Genomic DNA, 19,866 nt, shown 5'->3' with positions numbered 1-19,866 from the left:
CTAAAAAGTGGGGGGGTTGGCTGAATTAAATATGAAAAACAAAACACTCATTGCAATAGGCCATGTTATTTTGATATTAAATTCCATTTATTTTTCAGTGTCTGCATTTTCAATTATCAATATGGTGCAGATTTTTTGCATTAACAATATGTAGCCGCACCATAGAAGGAGTGGAGGAGGAGGGAAGGGAATCCTGACCAATTGTCCTTGGGAAGCTAAGTCTTCCAGTTTGGTTGTTCATGAAGAAAATGTCATTGTAACTGTTTAAAGGCATTTCTTTGTTTTCTGAGTGTTTGCTTACAACTTCTTGTGCCAGGGTTCTTTTCTATAAGATCTGACTCTCCCACTTAATCACATAAGTGTCCTCACCTTACGGTAAATTAAAATACTACTGCCCCCATCAATCTGAGACTGAGTCAAAACTAAGTCTGTCATTTATTTATTTTTAATTCAAGAAAAAAATTGAATCCCTAAATAATATTATGGGTACTATCTGTCTGGTTTGAAATAGGGATCTGAATAGCACTGGTCTAGTCTCCACTAGTGCTGCTGGCTTCTGTTATTGACTGGTCACTATAACTACATTCACAAATGCTCTGTCCTTTCAAGGCAATAGGGAATTGCCTAACAGGGTGAAGGCATGTTCATTTGGGCTGTGTATCAAATCCTGGATTGTGCTTTGCTGTATGAGTATGTGTCAACTTGCTTTGGTTATTTTCACAATGGAAAACCCTCATTCTACCTCTGTGTGTGTGTGTGTGTGTGTGTGTGTGTGTGTGTGTGTGTGTGTGTGTGTGCACAAATCCTGAAAGACAGGAGGTCGGTGGTTAAAAGCACTTTGACTGCTTTTTGCTGTTTTCTGGTATTTAGAGGCAACTACTGATTTAGGAAAAGGAGAGAGCCAGCCTGATACAGTACCTGTGCAAAGTGACCTAACAGATTGTTAATTTGTTCACTGACATAACAAGCCATTTCTCTTTATCACTAGGCCACTGTGTGGAGTTAGAGCATTAAAACCACATGAATGGTTGGTAGGTGCTGTAGCCTAATGTATCTGACATCAGTATGCTCAAAGGCAGTTGCAATCATACAGATTGGATTCTTGGGCAAGCTTGCCTCTAAAGACCCAGAAATGTTTAACCCTTCATATCTACCAACCCAGGGGATAAGTGTTCAGAAATAAGGGCCAGGATTGTCTTTAGCTGCTGAGAATTCCAGCACAACACTTTCTGGCTCAGTTCTGTTGCTCCGTCCAGATCCTGCTCCTTCCCCTACTCCTGAAGGCAGTTCAGTTCTCTTTGCTTTACTCCATCTCAGCCCCTCTGACCACCCTCCATAGTGATTGGCAGCTCACAGTTGCTGTCCCAGATATCGCCCAAACCACCCCTCACCTATCTAGTCTCCTTATGTGGAGGATATGAAAGCTGAACATCTTACTTGCCCAGAGAGCACTTCTACTTGTCCTTCTACTTGTCCTTCTGAAGTGGTCAGCTGGTGGTAGACAGTTGAGGAGGGTTGGGACCTGGGGAGTATGGGAGCCACTTTTGTGATTGTGGGGTAGACATATTGGCTTAATGTTTCAGCTATATTGTTGACATCTAAAACCCCCATTTACCTTGGGCCACATTTATTCCTATGGTTTTTGCAACCATTAGGTCTAGAAGAAAATGAAATGAAAGGTTATAGATTGGAGCTCTAATTCCAGGGAAGGGATGGACCATGCGGCCATGGGATCACAAATACGCATGGTCCTGATCATGAGTAAACAAAGCATTGAGTTCAGGAGCTGTAGCTGTGGGTCACTGTTGCTCTCACCTGAATAAATAAGCTCTGACTTTCAATTGCAAGACTGTATTCTTTACTCAATTACCCCTGTGTAACCCCACTGAATACGGCTATGAATATTGATACCATGCAAATGGGGTGTGTGTGGGGGGGGGAAGGAACACTGGAGGCTTGGGTCCATCAAAGGCCCGGTCCTGCTCTCAGTGAAGTTAATTGATGGCTAAACTTTCATTACAAAGAAAGCAGAACCCAAGTGAGCTGGTTTGAATACCAAATGGTTCATACTCTTAGTCACTCTTATCATATATACATTAACTAGACTTTTGCTTAATGAATCCATCTAGCAAAGTTAGCTTACTAAGACATCCTTTTTGTTGGTTTTGAGCTCTTCACAATGGAAAATAATTGTGAACAGGGAAAAAGAGCTCACAAATTGCAAAAACATGTTCTTTTACTCAAACAATTGCTTTCCTGACTAAATGCTATTTGAAATGCTATATGGAAAACTTACGCAAGTGGTGTTTAAAGCTTTTATGAACTGGTCTCTTAATGGCTGTAAAAGCGATATGCTTTAAATTTCTTTAGTATGATTAATATCAGCCGTTTTCCATTTACTTTCATTTTTAAGTACTTTAAACTCTTGTCATAAAATGGGGAAATGGCTTGTGTATTTAAGTGTAGTAATTCTTCTAACCTTTATGCATATACTAATTTTTTAAAGTAGTCTACATCACAATTATTGATCTTTTTTTTTAACATGAAACTTCTACTATATGTACTATTACTGGGCTTTGTTTCCATTTTTCATCATGAGAAATGTTTTACTTTCCCAGTTAAATTCTCAGTGCGTATTTTTAACTCTTTACAACATAAAAGCTCCTTTTATTTGTTGAAGGGGTAGACAATGTATAACTTTCAATTGCCAAGAATCACATAGGAGAATGCATTACTGAATTATTTGATTTTTGTATTAAATTATCATGTACTGGCAGAAATAGGATTTCCTAACATGACTTCTCACTTCTGTCTGAATATCACCCTAGCAGCAAAGTTAAATAACTTAATGATATATTCTTTCAAACTGATACTTTGTTTGTAATTTCAATTATGATTCTGTGTTCCACATCAGCTGAAAGTCCTGCCGCAGACAGAAACCAAAGAGTTCCTCTGATATTATTACGGAAGCATTAACATATAAAACAAAGCATTATCAAGGATGAATGAATTTAAAATGTCACATTAATAGAAAAGAGACTGACACGGAGATTATGGAAAGTGTGGTATTAATTTTTTTGCCCCTTTTGGAAAGAATTAATATATACTTTAAAGCATTTTAAAATAATAAAGCTTGTTCATTTTTTGACATTCGTGTGAATTTTATTCACCACATTGCATAAAACTATGAGCTATTACTAAAAAAATCTGTTACTGGTAACTGTCAAATATCCTGTAATTCTTTTATAAAAGTGTCGGTCCTTGTTGGAGGAAATATAACACCATTCAAACTGCCCCAAAGAACTATTTTTATGCTTCACTATGTTGACCTCCAGGATCACAAATCATTTGTCATGCAGAGAAGCTATTAAACCAAACCAAGGAATGAAAACAAATCTCCCTTCTTTGTGGTATAAAAGAAGATTTGCTATTGAATAAGCAAAGTGTTACAAATCTGACATGCTGTTGTACAAACTTTAAAGACTTGAAAACAGTTTAAGGCATTATATAGTACTTACCTTATAAAAAGCAGCAAGGAGTGGAATTTATGTAAGGTCCCCAAACTGTAATCAATAACTGATTAAAATGATGATCCTTTATGGTATTATTCTGAAGTGCATAATCTGAAATTAGAGGGCATTTATTGACAGTTACAATATTCATTCTGTTAAAAGAAAGATTTCTCATACACATTAACCACAAAATCAATGTTTGTTGCTTCCTACAGAATACAAGGACAATGATTTATTCTCAAAAAGCATTTTCAGTTGGGTAACTTATACTGTGCTACATTAAGAGCTTAAACTCCATGTCATGAAACAAGATTCCAGCACACTGAGTGAAAGAAACAGATGGGAGTAAGAGGAGGACAGATGGGTAACAAAAAGAAGGAAAAAAAAAAGAAAGAAAAGTAGACTACAATAACCATTTTCAATACCTGTGTGTTAACTGGCATGAACCCATTTTCTTTCAGTTTTATTGAAAATGTTAGCAATGTTGGCAAATATCTGAAACCGCAGTAAGTTAGTGCACATTAGGGAACTTTTAGTACTCAGCTGAAGGTCCCCAAGGACACTTAGCGCTCCAGCATGCTGTGCACTGCAGATTTACACCCCAGCTTGCTGCTCAATAAGTGTTTGTGCAGACATGTTCTTAGACGGGTCCCCAGGACTATCTAAATTACAGTGGGGGCCTCTCTAGCTCCTGAAGCAGCCCAAGATCAGAAGGGTGTAAAGATGGCTTAGAAGCACAGTGCAGAATCTCACCATACATGTCTACGGATCATATACACTGCATGGCACAAGCAGCTGTAGTTTGTTGTCCATGCTGCTCCACTAACATGCTTAACCCTGAGTTGTTTGAAGCAGACCAATCCCTATAGTTCAAAGGGCAGCTTCAGACTCAAACCCTACTCAGTCTTTGGCCCCTCTGGTAAGTGCTCGTCTGTTGTTTTTTATATGAACTCCAGTCCCTTAGAAATTGGACTGGGACCATCAACTCAATTTCACTGCTAGACTGTTTTAGTACATCTAGAAATTACTTGGACTGACACTGATTACAGTTTCTAAAGAGCAAAAAATTATTTAAATGCCATAATATTCAAAACATTTGTGCAAGGAGGTAAAAACATAGCTCCGCCTACAATATTTTACACACAATCAATTTGCTTACATGATGTCTCATGACATCGTATGAATAGCAAGTATATTTTTGGCCTATGAGAAGTATCAGAAGTTGAACACCCATCATAGGAGAAAAACTGCCTGAAAAAGGTTTTGTATATGACTTTTAGAATGGATTCTGTGATCTTTCTATGTTATACAGGGTTTATCTTTACTTGATTTCCTTTTTAAAATTTTCCTATAAGCATTTTGAAACAAAAATTGACTTATTTTTCTTAATCTTTCAAAATAATAATGAACAATTGTTAACAACCCCCTCCCCCCCATACTAATTTAAATAGTAAGGTTTTGGCTAAACTCATAAAAACATGGAACACAAGTAGAAGCTACCAAAGGACCCTTTATATCAACCCTATTTATATCCAGAGTAGCCACTTCAGTGCAAATGATGTGTAACCTCTATACACTGTTTTGAGAGCATCTGTCTTAAAGGATCTTATGTGCTGCACTAAACAGGCACAATAGGGGCTAATATAAAGTGGCATATCATGTGCAGAAAAACTACCTTGAAGAAAATATTTTTAATTAGTACTTTATCCAGTAACCTAGGATCAACAGTGAGGGCATTCAGCGAGGAGAGGGCAGGATTACCTGATTTAAATGAAAAATCTTTACTCTGTGGGCCAGGTTTGCCGCTGGCATAATCACCACAACAGAACTGTGCTCAAAATTGGCCCTATGATGCATCTTGCTTTCATTCGAAGAAGTCAGTTCTGACTTATGTTTGCCCAGAAATTATACTGTATTAGAACACAACCCTGAGAAGTCATGGTAACTTTCATGATGTTAAACACAATTTAACACTGAGTAGACAGGGACTAAGTGTTTAACATCATGTCAGCTGGTTGTGATTTACCATCATTAGGGGGCTTGATGCTAACTTTGTGTACACTGAGCATTTAACATTGTATTAGTTACCAGGATTCCTCAACGTTGCGTTAGAACACAATGTAATTTATCACTGCAGACAAGCCCTTTAAGAACGTCCCCTTCCTTTCAAGTAACTCTTTGTTGGTTTGGTGGTGTCCTCAGTGCTCCATCCTGCTCTCAGGTGTCTTCAAAAGGAACTGTTTTGAGAGGAGGAAAATACTAAAGTGATATTATTCTATAAGAATAGGATGAACACTGCAGTATGGAGGTGGGGCAAATTACTTGTTTTAGTTTTATGACTGAACTAGAGAATAGATCATTGTCTCATGTTGTCTTCAAGAAGAAAACTTTAGTGAGCGAAGACTTGCTTTCTATATTGCATTGCTGAATTACGCTGAGAAACAGCTTTGAGTTTATAGTGCTAGGTAATGTGGACTGTAATTTTTTGGATGTTTACCATATTAATCCACATTTTTAGCTAAAGGGGCTGCCATACCTCAGGCACAATGACTACTAAGCTCTTCTGCTGCAGCTTTTCTTAGCATCTTTTGTCTCCACTATACTATATTTAGCCCACCTAAACCTTAGCCATTCCCCTTTCCGTATCTGGAATAAGAAGATATGAAATACCATATATCTCATAAGATAGGAGACACACTATTCAACTTTCTTAAAACCCTCTATCCAATGCAGACAGTTAATAATCTTAACCAGTGTCCAAATAGTAATGAAGTCTTTCCAATTTTTGTGGCTTAAAGATAAAGGAAAGGAATTATAACCTAATCCTTTTGAAAACACAGAATTGCTTTGGGAATGAAATTGGGGCAGGAATTTACTACTGCAATTCTGGAAGGAAAAAAAATCTCCAACCCTGGCACTGGCAGACAGTCTTAAATTTCTATCAGAAGTAATGGCCACTAATCAGATTTGTCTTAATAGATAAACCCCTCAACCCAGGAGTTCTACAGGGAAACCTGGCAGAATATAGTGTCAGGAACATCTCCAAGCAGAAGTACCTTTTCTAACTATAAGAATGAATCTCTAATAGCAGTGCAAAATCCAATTGTTTCAGTCTCTAAAGGCTAGACTGATACACTTACGTGTGCTGGAGGGAGTTACTGAAAGGGCCATGGAGCAATAGGAGCCATGGGAGGAATTTGGGTTGATCTTGCCAAAATTCCTCTGAGGGGCTGCCAAGTATTACACCCTAGTATGACAGCTACTTCACCCTTGGAGCAGTGCAATATGCTTCCTTCCCTGTGTCCAGCCAGTACTGCCAGGGCCCGGCACTCACCCTGCCCACTTTCAGGAAGATAGCACTTACTGTGGCACAGTAAAAGAGAGAGGCCTGTACTCCCCAGCCATATTATGTCTGGCTCCAAAGCAGAGATGTGGCTTCTTATGCAAAGTTACATTGTGGCAGTAAATATAACTTTACATGTAGTCCTGAAGAAGGTACTGTAGGCCTGTCTCTAATCTGAGGCACATATACTGTTCTTTAAGAATGTCTTGCCTTTCATCGGACATTTTTTTTACTGTGACTTCTGTAACTACAAAAGTTCTAAACTATTTTGAGCTCTTCAAATTTTAGAGGTGTTTTATGTCAAAAGGAAAAAGATTCAGATAGACTTCTTATCTATTCTAATAATGGCTCTAGAGTAACTGACAAATATCACTGCTTTTCTTGTACAATCCCACATGATTCTGCTATTAAACTGACCCTTCATATTTAAAGATGCCTCATTATGAAACTTTGGTTTTTTCACTGGCATTATTATGCCAAAAATACTATGAAATAATCTTCTCTTTTTCAGAATTGCCTACCAATACACGTGTGTGCGCATGCACATGCATGTGTATGTGTAGTGACTGATGTATTTTACATACAGTTATCTATAGTAACTCTAGGTGATGCACAACTTTTAGATATTTGACCTATAGCCATAATTAAGTCGTCCAGCCCCAACTGAGACTCACAAATCAATCCACTTAATCCCTCTTCTCCCATGAGTGTGTTTAGCAAAATGGATTATTTTTTTTAAAAAGTGACTTGATGGTCATAAAACTTGGGCTTTGATGGACACAGAGAGAGAGAACATTGTAGCAATGAGAACTCTTCAGTGAAAATGCCCTGTTGCCAGCCCTCTCTTATTATATTAGCTCAAGTACCATGGCTACTCTTGACTGCAGCATCTTAACACAAGAAAAAGGGAAATCTCTAAGGTTGTCAAAATTCAGCCACATGAAACTTACTGCATTTTGTAAGAAGCTGGAAACCAGTGCAGTTTAGAGAATGTAGGTGTTACTTGCTTCCTTCAGGAGCATCACTAAGAACGTGGCCCCTACATTCTTCACTAGATGAAGTTCTCAAGTGGACTCCAGATCTGTCACCACAGGGAGTACATTACTGTAATCTAAGGGGAGGTCTACACTACCCGCCTGAATCGGCGGGTAGAAATCGATCTCTCGGGGATCGAATTATTGCGTCTTGTCGGGACGCGACAATCGATCCCCGAATCGACGCTTGTACTCCACCAGCGGAGGTAGGAGTAAGCGCCGTCGATGGGGGAGCTGTGGAGGTTGATTTTCCGCCGTCCTCACGGTGGTGTAAGTCGGCTCCGATACGTTGAATTCAGCTATGCTATTCGCGTAGCTGAATTTGCGTATCTTAAATCGACACCCCTCCCCCCCCCCGTAGTGAGGACGTAGCCTAAAAGAAACAAGGATAAAGGCTAAACCCACTACAAAGGGGAAAAAAATCACAATCTCCTGGCCAATGGGTATACCTGGCCTCTGCTGGTTTCTGAGTATCCACAAGCAGCTGTGGATCCAATAAAACTCCCTTGTTGCAAATTTGATTAGCAAATGGACAAACTACTTTAGCCAAGGAAGCTGACACTGTGTGAAGAACAAGCAAGGAAACAAAAAATACAAATAACGTTTGCATGTTTTATGTCCTTGTGTATAAAAACTGCCTCCCTCCTAACAACCCTCTACATAATTTGTGCCTTACAAGACAGCTGCATGGATGGGCCCTGGGGAGCCCCCATTTAGGGGATCTTCCATATTACACACATGCTAAAAGTGGTCTCTGTGTTGGCCTATAGGGATCCAGTACCAAGAATATGGAGTTCTGACTTCAGGGGATCAATCTATATGTTCGGTAGTGATGGGTTCTTCAGTCTCCATGCTATAGGAGGCAGATGTTTTGATTGGCTGGGCTGACTGTCCAGATAACTCCTCCCACTGAACAGCCTCTCCAGAGAGTTGCTTTCAAAGCTGATAACTTGTATCTGACTAAAACACTCTTTTTCATGCAATAACAATAGCAGCAAATCTGCCCAAAAAGTAGAATCGTCCAAACTGGGTTAAACCTAAGGGACATTAATTAAATGTAAGAACAGTTATCCATCAAATCTCCCTAAAAAGGGAAAAGACAATGCTTCACTAAAGAGCCATCACCTTCTGGAAGAAAGAGATAAAAGTACATTTATGGACCCATCTCCCTATCCAGAATGAACATTTCTGGATAAGTGAGAAATTTTCTCATTCTCACTTTGGTGAATGCATCCATAAATTCAGTAGTGATGTGATTTTTGTAGCAGCGCATGCTCCTCCCCCACTCCTCCCTCATCATTATCAATTGTTGGGTGGGCTAAAGATGAGCTATGGCTTGCAAAACCACCTGCAGAAGTCTGTCTTATAGAATGTAGTGAACATATGCAGAGATGCCCCGCAAAACTGTGTATATGGTGCACTGGACTCATTGGCCCATGAAGCTGCCATTGCCTTTGTGGAACGGGCTTTAATCTTGAATGGGGGAGATTAAATAGGGAATGTATATATCAGAGCATGTGGCATAGCTGGGAGAAGGTACTGATTCTTTTGGCTCAAGGCACAGAAGTTGTTCTTCTTGGCACTGGAACGGGATGCATAAAGATCCCAAATTGATTTCCCAAAGGTCTGGGCTATGGGCCATTATTTTCAGCAAAGTTGATTATAGAGTTTATTTTGTCAGTTGTTTTCCTAAATGTTCTCTGGGTAATAAAATATTTTCCTTTTTTCCTTTTTTATTTTAAAGTAAAAGCAACCCCTTTCATTCCTTACATTAAATGAGAAACACTAGGCTCATGCTGATAGGTCTCTATTTCTTTGGGATTATGACAACCCTTTTAAAGGGGTTAATTCAGTACCAATTTCCACCTTATGGATATACAATATATAAAAGCCCAGCAAATTTTGATACAGTAATTGGATATACTCTGGGGAAAACCCAACTCAGTTTTCACATCTGTATTTGTGCTGCTACTAGCTAAGAGAGACTCGTCACAGGTGCATTGGGGGTGTGCTTGTTCGTGGGCAGGCAGAGAGGCAACTAACTAAAAGGCTGTCACATTAAAGGTAACATTGGAATAGGAGATACTGTACTTGGGTAAGGGGGTATACTCCCTCTTCTGCACTCCTTTCTATCACAAGGCCACTGGATGCTCCTTAAATTACACGTTTACTTTTCCTTTTGTTAACATCTTTGCGTCTGATTAACTTCACTGTTGGAATTAGTGGTTACACTGGGATTCTGCCTTGAAAATTCATGGGCAAGCTCTAGATAATGAGACACAAAACACTGTTTAACTGGGGGCTCTTGATGCCATCATTCCTGGTCTCTTGAAACATGCCCCCCTACTGTTCTAAGTTACTTTAAAATGCTATTTAAAAATCTTAAATAAATTGAAATAAAAAAGGCCCTGGGTAGCTGCTTCTCCTGCTGGCACTGATTCTTCATATTGAAATTATATCCTTTTCCCTAGGAAGGAAGGAAGTGTATAGGCCTGAGGCAGGATTTAACATTTTAAAGCCATGTCTAAAAGCAGTTTAGATCAGTTGGCAAAGGCTGGGGGAAAGGAGGGGCAAAAAGCAGTGGGAGGATGGGATGAAGAGAAGAGCAAACAAACCAGAGCATGAAAAATAGTAGCAAGGGGAGTAGCTGAAGAGAGAGAACGCTGGGGGCAGGCGGAGAGAGCTGAGAGGGAATCCATGGCCAACATCAATTGGAAAGAAGCACAAGTGGGGGTAGGGAAGGGAAAAGGAAGGAATAAGAGGTAGAGAAGGGAAAGAGCAGGAAAGAGTAGTAAGGAAAGCAAGGATGGGGGAGAAGTTGTGAGGATAATTAGAAGACAAAAGGTGCCAGATCAAGGAGGTGGAAGGGAAAGTAAGATCTTTTTAGAGTTTCATTTTTAGAGTCTCATTTTTCTTCTAAGAATAAACCTCCCTCAGCAGCATGTGTGATAAAACAGTATAGCATTCACAGAGAAGTATGGTAGGCTTTTACAGATAAGCATGGATCTCATCTCCTATAGGGAGCATAGGATGGCTGTAGGCAGAAAAAAAAAAAAAAAAGCATGAGAGACTTCTTTACTGTCAATATTTTAAAAAGTCATTATTTGCCCCGATTAATTTTACTTTTCTTTCTTGACCACCAAGCAAGTCATTTTCTTCCGTTTTTTTTTTTGCTGACAGGAATTGCATGAAAATGGGGTCCTATTCTGGATCAGGCAATGTTCACTAAAGTGTATACACAAAGTATTTTTACAGGTGTCTTTTAGCACCTAGAGTTTTGAACTCCTGCCTCTGAATTTCTCTCCTTTGAAAAGAGTGCAGTATCTATCTAATAAAACCTTCAGAACACTGCAGAAGGAGAAAGCTGTGAAGTTTGGGGACATGATTTTGAATACTTTAGTTCATTTTTATACAAGACTTTTTTTTTAACAGGTCTGAGCATTAATGACTACTGACTTCCCTGATGATAATCAGGTAGCATGCGGAGTATATGAGGCAGAATTCGGCACTTTATGCTCTAAATAGAGCCAGGTACAAAATATCCAATTCTGAATGTAGAATATCCATTCTACATTAGTTTCTTCTATCCCAGTGACCAGGGCCGGCTCCAGCATTTCTGCCGCCCCAAGCAAAAAAAAAAAAAAAGCCACAATCGTGATCGGCGGCAGCAATTGGGGAAAAGGAAAAAAAAAGCCGCGATCGGCAGTGGCAGGTCCTTCGCTCCTAGAGGGAGTGAGGGATCTGCCACCCCCGAATTGCTGCAGGTGCCGCCCCTCTCCCTTGGCCGCCCCAAGCACCTGCTTGTTAAGCTGGTGCCTGGAGCCGGCCCTGCCAGTGACATCCTGAACACCAAGGATATAATAAGTGTCCCTGTTTGTCCTCTTAGACATCTGATTCTGAAGCCCTACATTTAAAATATCAGGCTTAATCTTCCCCTGTGGAGGCGCAGAGCACTGTGCATGTGAGCACAAAGTACAAAAAGTGATGATCAGGACAGGTTGTGTAAGGGAACCCCATCTTACATTACTGAGTGTTCTGCAGAATGGCTGCCAAGTTACTCCTGCCTAGTAACAGGAGTATAGCAAAAGAGGGGAATGCAAAACTAAGTGCCTCATCAGAATGAGGAGGATTGTGTTTTAAGGCAAGTCCACTCTCCACGATTTTTTTTTTTTTTTTAATTCCCACATGCTTGCATATAAGGGCCCAGGCATTCAGGAAGCTCAAGACTTACCACTACAGAGAGCTATGCTTAACATGTAACTCTTTTTTTTTTTTTTTTTTTGTGCTCATGGGTATCCCGCACAGGCATTTGTTCTAGAGCCTTATACACTGGCTCTACAATGAGAAAAGGTCTGCAGGATCAGTTGTGCCAAATACTGCAACAAACCAGGACACTTCAATAGGATTTGTAAAAAAAATATTCCCAGGCAAACTGCAGGAGTCTGAAAGAACGACAAACATTGAATCTATCTACTCTGAAACCGATCATATTTATGCTATTTAAAGTTAGGGACTGGCAAGCTGAGTAAGAACCAAAAGCCACCCCACTTTGTCTGAAACTTTTAGAACCAAACCTGCTTTGCAGTTCTGAAATATTCACAGGAGTGCTTTCTGCAGGAAAACTTGTTCTCATGGTACTTCTGCTGGGACTGGAAGTGAAATTTGTGTCACTCAGGAGAAATATTATTCCTAGAGGATTTCAAATTGCAGCCCCATTTTGTAAATGCAAGATGTTTGTGTAGTTCAGATGAGCTTTTGTGCACCTGAACTTACAGATTTTTATCAAATTCCATACCCTGGACCTTTTGAGGAATGACCCTCACTGTTACAAGCCACTTCAAACCAGAGAGAACCATCAAACACATTTTTCTTTTAAAATATTGTCAGAGAGAGGATAGTAGACTTGACAGTGGGCTCACCTCCTAGTCCTGCAGTCCCCATGCAGACCCCTACTCTGTTGTCAGTAGGGCACCTGACTACCAAAACAGTGCTGCCACTTGAGCTCAAAAAGTAGCCCCTTTAACTGACAACAGGGGTAGGCTGTTTTGCTCCTCCTAGCTACTATTAGTGGGGGACTTGACATGCGTTTGGCAAGCATGTTACATTTACTCAGATAAAATTCCCACTGATTTTATTGGAAGTTTAGCCCCAGTAAGGAGAGAAGGCCTGATCTTGCAGGCTATACTCACATGAATAGACCTATTGAAGTCAAAGGGACTAGGCTTATGACTAAGAATTATTCACATGGGGTTTGTAAGATTGGGCCCAGACTAAGGGTTTCAGGACTGGGACTACTGTGATGAAATATTCAGTGGGCTCTACACATTGCTCTAGCTTTATCACTGTTTGAATTTGAATTACTCTGTTCCATGTCTCAGTAACTTTTTAATCTTTTTTTTTTATATACTGCAGTGACCAAGGCTGTGTATATTTTAAATAAAGGCTTATCATAATATTTTACAGTCTCATTAAAACTTTTTTGCATGTCTAGTCTCCAATTTCTTCTTTTTTAATGTATTCCCATTTTCTTTCTATTGCCTGTACATACTGAATTTAGAGACAAATTCACCTCATAAAGCGTCTGGTTCAGTTAGTCATTTTGCACTTGTTTTTTTATTATTTCATGAGTTTTGTATTATGTATGTAATTTTGTTCACTGCTTGCTCTATGTTCAACCAAAACAAGAATTCACTGCTGTAGCTTATTTTTTTAATGAAAAGACAGGTAGAGCACTACTAATTCTTTAAGATACTACTTTCAGTTCATCTCCATCACATAAAATAGCCCTTATTTGAAGTGCTCTTGATATGCTGTTTTTAAACTAGTTCTTACTTCACTCATGTCCAGTCCAAGACCATAGTCTGCTGCCATATGAAATTGTACCAAAGACTTTTTGAAAGTCCAAACTAATTAAAAGATACAAACAACAATACTCGCCCTGCTATTGAATTTTAATTAATAAATCATTACAATTCTGTTGAGAACAAGAACAAGCCGCACTGTGTATGATTAAAAAGAGGGTATTTAAATCTTCATTAAAGGAAATCCAGAGAGCTAATTAATGAGTTTTTGAAGAGTCAAAGTTCATTGTTTATCTCTGTGTGACAGATAAGGCAAGTTCCTGCAATATCTTTGGGAACAGAGGTGCTGCAACAGGGAGGGCCAGGGAACCATGGCCCTATCACATAGCTGTGAGGGTGAGCTATGGTGGGGAGAGGAGTGAGTGGGGGGGAGGGAGCTAGAGGAGGTGGGGGGTGGGGTGGGCCATGGTTCAGGCACTGGTGAGCCCCTCCCCACACTTTGAGGCAGCTTCCGCTGCTCCTGTTTGGAAGACTATATTGTATTAAGTGTATGAATGGTTTATGTATCATTGTGGGCCAGAGATGGTATGAATTTCACAGAGGAAGGGTTACCACAGCTCTTCCAGGAAGTGAAAAGAGTAGGGAATTGTGACATTATCCAGGGTACAATCTGGACTGATGAACAGCTGTATCCCCTCAATTCTCCACTCTGGGGTGCCTTTTACATTGCTTTGCTATGAGAGCTACCACTCCTGGTGTGCTCATACACAGCCTCCAGCATGTAAATTACTCCCAGTTATACACTATCAGTGCTATAGCCAGACACTCTTGAATTACACTGCAGAGTAACACCAGCAAATTCCCAGTCTCAGACTTTCCCCCAGAAATGTATTTCTTGTACTGTCCTGCACCCTCCTGGACGATACAAGCTCATAGAAAGTCTGTCATTTAATTAACAGAAAATGATACACACAGATCCTGTTATCCCAAATGGATTTTCCCTAACACTTCAGTCCAAGCACACTGGTTTAGATAAAACAATAAAACAAATTTATTAACTACAGAAAGATTTTAAGTGATTACAGGTAATGAGGCATAAAAGTCAGAATTGTTTACAAGAAAATAAGTCAAACACAACTATTGCCTAACTTAACATGCTAAGTGAATTCAAAGCAATGCAGTATCTCACAGCATATTCCAGCTGAATTCCTCTCAGTCAGGATCCCTCCCCAGTCCAATGATACTTCCTTTTTTCTTCAGGTGGTGTTGATGTCGTGAGTAGAGATGAAGGGAGAGATGATTTTGGGTGTTCGCTCTTCCTTCTTATGTGTTTTTTCTCTTCTTTGAGAACCATCTCCAGCTGAGGTTCAGAAGACAGAACATGTGTGTGGATGGGAACCCCCAGCTGTTCTTTTGTCAAGATGTAGATTTTTTTCCCACATCCTTTTTCCTGCCAAAGAATGGCGACTTAACCAGGTGATGGTCCATTTGATTGTGTTGCCACCTGGCTGGGGCGTCGGCTAGCCTTTTGTCTCTGGAGAACTGGTTTGTGACTGCTCTCCAGATTTCTAATGTATTTTAGTAACGTACAGTAAAATCTTATCATTTTACATACATTGTTCCCAAATGTACTTTTTCAGGACAATAATATCAGTAAGTTGAGTTTTCAATGATACCTCACAAAGCATACTTTGTACAAGATATATAATAGTCCTATAAAAGGGTGAACATAGGGGTAGACTCACAGGGATGGTTAAGGCAAATCACTTGGGTTAGAACACCTCCAGAGAGGTACCACCTGTTAGGGAGAATCAAATATTCGATTTAAACTGTGTTCTTCAGAGACCAACAGCTGGCGAAAGGACTTTTAGTTAATGACCCAAGCTTAAACTGACTCAGGGCCTTTGCTCTGATTCTGGATCTAAAATGGATGAACTTGTAATGATGGGGAAAACCCAGCTTGTGGGTTTTCAAGGACTAAAACGTACCAGAGCCGTAGGTTGAAATTGGAGGTCACCTCCCAGGAGCTTTATAGCACGAATTGTTTTAATATGTTTTCTCCATAATGCTTTAACTTTAAGAATAAAAGTGCTTGCTTAGGGTACGTCTTCACTACCCACCGGATCGGCGGGTAGTGATCGATCTATCGGGGATCGATTTATCGCGTATTGTCTAGACGTGATAAATCGATCCCCGAACGCGCTCCCCGTCGACTCCGGAACTCCACCAGAGCGAGAGGCGGTAGCGGAGTCGACGGGGGATCCACGGCCGTCGATCCTACACCGTGAGGACCCGAGGTAAATCGATCTAAGATACGTTGACTTCAGCTACGCTATTCACGTAGCTGAAGTTGCGTATCTTAGATCGACACTCCTCCCCCCTCCCCTCCCCCCAGTGTAGACCAGCCTTTAGACAGAACTGAGTGGTAAATTATACCTGCAGGCAATATACTGGTCTTTGCTTTGATTTCTCTCCAAAGGCTCAAGTGCTGGTGCTGCCCTTTAGGCAGACTGACTTGCTGGGGATATCACAGTGTAATGGAGAGAGCTGTACAGACTTAAAAATCCCTGGTCAAGAGGGAGTGAGATACAGGTCTCCCTCCAATTGAAGTGATGGCTCAGGAACTGGAAGCCCAAAGTGGGTGCCGTTGGTGGACCACAGAATGGGAATACAGCTGCAGTTGTCCTGAAACTATGACATTCAATATACCTCAATTTAAAAAGAAAAAAATCAGCTGCAAACCAAAGAAAAGTATCAGTGGTGCTTTTCTTTCCTGACAATGTATTAGAAATGGAATTTGGTAGTTGTTTACAAAGCATATACTCCATTCATACCATATTAAGAGGAGGGGGAACAGCATTTTTATCTGTAATGAACTGAGAAGGTTCATTAACTTTTTAGTATCGCTACAATGAGTTATACATTATACATGGAATTTATACTTACAGTACAATACATTTATCCTTTGCCCTATTTCAAACCATATGCTTGTACAGAAAACCAAAGTAAACAAGTAATGGTGCTACAATTAACTTTACAGAAGACTAATTAGGTCAATTCCATTACCCTATCTCCGCTGAACATATTTCCTTTTTATAAAGAAGCTTATATATAGCGGCACAGCAAATGACATTTTCTGGTAGAAGGTAATCATAGTTAGTGTAAAATATTGTGCCCCGGTGAGGGGCCAGACTTTCCGAAACACAGTTGTCAGCTGAGCAGTATTGGTCCAGGTGTAACTTCTCAACCCCTTCATCCACCACTAACTCGAACTGTACAGAACCTCACAATTACACCTCCCAAAAATGCAAAATAGAATTAAATAAACAAAACATGATGTGATAATATGTCAAACTCAACCAATCATTCTGCAGGGGTTCTAGAGCAGGGGTTCTCAACCTTTTTGGGCTCAGGACCCATTTGTAAATGTTTACAGCCTGTCGCAACCCAGTAAATAGTCTGGGTGGTGGAAGACATGGAGGCCTTGGGGTGGTTTTGGTCGGATCCAGCCCCAGTGGTGGCTCCTGCAGCTCCTCTGCTATGGGGCTGGCTAGGTTTGACTTTCTGCTCTATCATTGCAACCTCTGGGGTTGCAGTGCCACTCAGGGTTTGGCCCTGCCCCTCTGACTGGACCAAATTTATGTGATTGGAGTTGTGACCTGATTCTTGGGGTTTCAGTGCCACTCCCTCAAATTTGGCTTACCCGGACTCCCAACGTCATGAGGGCTGGACTAGACCTGAGTGGTGCTGGGACCCCAGAGGTTGCAGTACCTGGAGCAGGGAGGTGAGGCCAGCCAGCCCCATGGGACAAGAGCCACAGGAGCTGCCATGCAACCCTTTGAAACATTCTGGTGACCCAATTTGGGTCCCAACCTACAGGTTGAAAAACCCTGTTCTAGAGCATGTTTCCCCCATCTAAGGGCTCAACTGCCCTTACAATATATTTAAAAAACAAAAATTAACCAGTCCCTGCTTCCAAGCTTCTAAAACCTCTCATTTTTTGCCACTGCCACTGCTGTAGCTGGCCTGCAGAGAATGTTAGTCAATCTGGATGACTTTCCCTCTGGAAATAACTTATGACACTTCTTTTATGATGCCCCTATACTTGGCTCAACTTCCCTTCCCCTTTTACCTAGTGATTTCCTGCTCCAAATTCAGGTCCTTCCTCAAAGCCATCAGTAATCACAGATCAAGTGTTCCAAGGGAGGCTTCTTAAACAAAAGATACACTATTTAAAAAAAAGTTAACTACTTGGATTTTTTTTTAAATCAATTTACAGGTATATAAAATAATCCTGTCCTAAGAACTCTTTTTTTTGTTTGTTTTGTTTGTTTTTGTCACCTAATACTCCCCCTCCCCTTTCGAATTTCATGTAGTTACTTATTGTGTTAGCTGCATAAATTGAATTTTTTCATTGGTAAAACCCCTTCACACCTGTGCCACTTTATAAAGAAAACCTAATCATCTGGCACCTTTCATCAGTGTTAAATCCATTTCAAAATGTTGGGGGGAGGGAATGTTTCACTTTAAAATATATTTACCATAAAACCCCCACCTCCTTGCTTTCATCATCTGATTGTACTCAAACACACCCCAGACTTCCCTCACTCCTCTTTCCCAACTCTAGCAATTGGTTGTGCTTTGCAGTTGCTTGATGTGGCATAATATGCTGCCATTCTTTGAAGTATCTCTGCCTCTCTGCTGCTGGGGAGACTCAAACACTATGGGCAGGTACTCAAGCTGCTCTGGTACATAAAATAAATTGTCCACAGCCACGTATATTTGCTCTGGCACATAAAATAAATTGTCTGCAGCACAGCATATTTCAAGTAGCACATCTACTTGTAGATGGTGCTGTGGATCTGAGATTAGAATCTCTCTAAAATGAAAAGTGATGTGCAAAATGGACAGAAACAGTGAGCTGCCTCTTATGAGACCATTGGTAACTCTTAGATTTCAATGTTATAGATTGGGTATCTTCGGCATCAGTGTATGAAAAGTAACTATGCATAAGTGCTGTAACTGGAGGTGTGTGTATATATACATTTAGGCCTCAATTAGCAAAGCATATAAGAATGTCCATTCCTATTTGGAAAAGCATTTAAGTATGTGACTCATTGACAATATATGCTTAAAGTGCTTTGAAGTAAAGCATGGCTTAAGTGTCTTCCTGAATATATATATATATATATATATATATATGTGTGTGTGTGTGTTCTATAACAGGCATATACAATGGAGGCAGAGATATGTGTGTTTATGCACAGGTGGACAGATAGAACAATAGCAGCTGCCAGCTATCTAGTACTATGTAATACATTTAAGCTGCATCCCAAAACAAAGATCAGATGGCTTGCCAAGCAAAGAAAATGTGTCATATGGAAAGAGATCTCTTGGTAAGAATTTTAAATAATGGAGCCATATTTCTGAGTAACACTTGTAACATTATTGGGAAAACAATCTAAGAACCACACTCCATCTATGTATTTGCACAGTAACATTTTAGCAGCTCTGTTTGCTGTTGTATATGCACAGGTTTGAGTCTCCCATCATACTGGTAATGGGTTACATTTTAAAAGCACTTTCTACTTTCAGGCCCATACATTTAAAATAAAGAGGGGGATTAAATTGACCATCTGTCGAACAGGTAGGGAGGTTGTACAGGCCTTTGTCAGTTCCTGCCTCAATTTAGGCTTCTTAAGATATCTCACCCACCTTGTCACTCTATTGGACCAACTTCTGTTGGTGAGAGAGACAAGCTTTCAAGCTTACACAGAGCTCTTCTTCAGGTCTGGGAAATGTACTCCATGTCACAGCTCAATACAAAGTGGAACAGATTGTTTAGCATAAATAGTTAACACATACTTCCAGGGATCATTCAAGGTGAAATGGTGCATTAATATCTCTCCGGTCATAGCGGGGGAAAGTCGTGGGGTGGGGGTGGGAAGGCAGCTGGTGGGGTTATTAGTGGCTTATAGATTGATGTAACAAGCCATAAATCCAATGTCTCTATTCAGTCCCATGATTTTTAGTGTTTTACAAAGTTAAGCTCCCAGGCTTGTCTTTTGAAAGTGTGGTGCAGGTTTCCTTTGAAAATGAGGACTGATAAGTCAGAAACAGAGTGATCACTTTGTGAAAAATGTTCACCCACAGGTGATAAGGTGTTTTTGTCTCTT

General features: G+C 40.2%; 1 protein-coding gene across 5 annotated transcripts in view; it reads right to left on the bottom strand.

The window, feature by feature from the left end:
* B3GALT1 (beta-1,3-galactosyltransferase 1) overlaps positions 1 to 19,866 on the bottom strand; it is a 349,383-nt gene that overhangs the window by 93,900 nt on the left and 235,617 nt on the right. For 4 of the 5 annotated variants that reach the window (XM_065561795.1, XM_065561796.1, XM_005290398.5 and 1 more), the window contains one exon: positions 3,519 to 3,623. The exons of the other annotated variant lie outside the window; for it this stretch is intronic. The gene's annotated coding sequence lies outside the window, so the exon portion shown is untranslated. The remainder of the gene's footprint in view (positions 1 to 3,518; positions 3,624 to 19,866) is intronic. 5 annotated transcript variants of the gene reach the window in all.

This window comes from Chrysemys picta, chromosome 11, assembly GCF_011386835.1.
Source record: "Chrysemys picta bellii isolate R12L10 chromosome 11, ASM1138683v2, whole genome shotgun sequence".
Taxonomy (NCBI): domain Eukaryota; kingdom Metazoa; phylum Chordata; order Testudines; family Emydidae; genus Chrysemys; species Chrysemys picta.
The sequence above is the reverse complement of the archived record's forward strand: the minus strand, read 5'-3'. Positions and strand labels throughout refer to the sequence as shown.